The sequence below is a fragment of the Rhipicephalus sanguineus genome, chromosome 8 (genome assembly GCF_013339695.2).
Source record: "Rhipicephalus sanguineus isolate Rsan-2018 chromosome 8, BIME_Rsan_1.4, whole genome shotgun sequence".
NCBI classification, from domain to species: Eukaryota; Metazoa; Arthropoda; class Arachnida; order Ixodida; family Ixodidae; genus Rhipicephalus; species Rhipicephalus sanguineus.
The window spans coordinates 25,813,085-25,815,197 of record NC_051183.1 but is presented as its reverse complement, the minus strand read 5'-3'; the positions used below and the strand labels follow the sequence as shown (position 1 = coordinate 25,815,197).

Here is a 2,113-nt window from a genome sequence, read left to right as displayed (position 1 = left end):
TGCTGAAAATTGTTAAGTCTGTGGCCCGCTCAGAGGACGATGCACTTCATTTTTACTGATCAGAAACTATGTAGGGCCTTGTAGGCACAGTCAAAAACTGACGTCATGGCGTTTGGTGCGGGTACTTCAAGGTGGCGTCGCCGTCCGCATTTTTTTTTTTTTGCGTTTTCTTCTCTTTTACCTAGCGTCTTCTCGCGGCAAGCTTGGTGACTTGGTGAATATACTGAGAAAAATGAGTGTCCCCGGAATCTGTTACGCTGCTTTTTTTTTTTTCGCCCGCGCTTCACAAGGCTGCCGTGTCACAGCAAGGCACCCATGCCCCTGCAACTTTGTCGCTCCCTTCATCATAACAATCGCCCCTTTTTCTCCTTCTTTTTTTTTCAGGTCCCCGTGTTTGCCTCTTGAGCTCGTCCTTCCCCTTCTACACATGTTAGCAAGACTGCGCCATCGTGGGATGAAATGGTGAGTTTCTCACAATCTGTACGGTCTTCCGTGCGATCGGGGACACTGGTTTTGTATCGAACCCTAATCAAATGTTTTGCAACATTTTGGTTCGTAGGTCCTACTATCAGTCATACGAAAATGGGTTGCTGTACGACGACTGAACTTCTTCCTGCGTCCATTCGGAGCCGCAGCATCCTGCCTGGGTCATCCTGCAGTGAGATGTCCTTGCCCATACTATTGGCTCAGCATTGCAGGAAGGGCCCACCGCATCCCGCCGTTTGCCATTTCTCGTAAGTACTGGCCACTATAATATTGTACTACGAGCGATTGTCATAAAATTACTAACTTCACGCGTTTTTTTTTCTTCAGGTCGAGTTTCTTCTAGCATCATACACGGCCAGGCTTGGGTTCCTGTCCGTCAACTCAGCACCTTCACCTTACGATGTCGACATCTTTGGTGGTCCAACAGCACGCTGTGTCAGTTCCTCTCCTTGCTCGCGTAATGGCCCCGTACTGGCGCAAGGTCCCTTGGATACCTACCTTACTCTTCCCTGTACGTATTGGGACCACTAGGATACCCGTCTACAAATTGTGTGAATCGGCGATTAAGGAGCCCTCGTGTCTTTTCAGGTCGAGGCCCTCGCTGCTAGTATCAGACACGTACGGAGGATGGCTTCCTGTATGTCGAATCGCGTTCCTGCGCCATCCTGCGTTCATCCCCGGTCGTCCGGAAGATATTCATCATACTCGTGCAGAGCGCATCGTACCGGAGGAAGGTCCCTTCACTTCCTGCCTCTCACTATTACTAGTAAGTACCGGAAACTCAGATTTCCTTCAACGACTCTCGTCAGATGTGTCAAAAAATTGCACGTCGCTTTCCAGCTTTGGGTTCTACCTCCTTGCGCCTCACATGCGAATGACTTCTTTCACGTCGGCTGTCCAACCTTTTCGACGGGGAGGCGAAGACCTTCAGCACTGGCCATCCACGAAGTCTTCAACCCTTTCTGGATCTCGGTATTTTTAAGACATCGTTTGCCTCGAAGGTCTTCGGCGCACATCCTTTCCTGTGCCGGCTGCCTGTACTCGTAGTTTCCATTGCGCAGGATTGTGATTCCGCGCACTCCCCCGATTGCTCAATAGATGTGATGCCACTGTTTTTTGTTTGAGTTGAAAATCAGGCATTCGCATGAGGTTTCCTATAGCCGGTACCCCTGCCTGAAAGTTGCTCGTTGTCCTAGTCTCAAGCGCAAGATATCTAAATTAAAATTCATAGTATGTGGTTGTATGGAGCATGTGTTACCAACCAGTCTCAAATAAAATACCAGTATAATCTCTCAGAGGTGCTATGTGCATTAGTTTCTGGGAGCCATTGAGATTCTTTCATGAAGTACTGTTCTAAAGGGCCGTGTTTACTTGTGGGTTCTGATGAACGCAGACCTACTTTGTAGGCGACCTCAAAAGTGGTAAAGTGGTGTCATTGTGGAAATGTAGGTGGTGCTTGGTCACTGCAGGCGACGGTGCACAGCAGGCTTGACGGTCGGCTGTTGCACTGCGTTGGCCACTGGCGTCTGTCTGTCGCTTATGTAGGGGCATACGTGGAAGGCTACACCGCAGGCAAATGGAGGGGTCTTGGATGCAAGTGCAAGTGGCAATGACGTTTGCCAGCCAG

General features: G+C 49.6%; 1 long non-coding RNA gene across 1 annotated transcript; it reads left to right on the top strand.

Annotated features, from left to right (window-relative positions):
* The first annotated feature begins 917 nt into the window (after nucleotides 1-917).
* On the top strand, nucleotides 918-1,460 carry LOC125759724 (uncharacterized). Its single transcript, XR_007417356.1, has 3 exons — nucleotides 918-997; nucleotides 1,075-1,252; nucleotides 1,327-1,460. It is a non-coding gene; the product is annotated as an uncharacterized LOC125759724 (long non-coding RNA).
* Nucleotides 1,461-2,113: the final 653 nt, after the last annotated feature.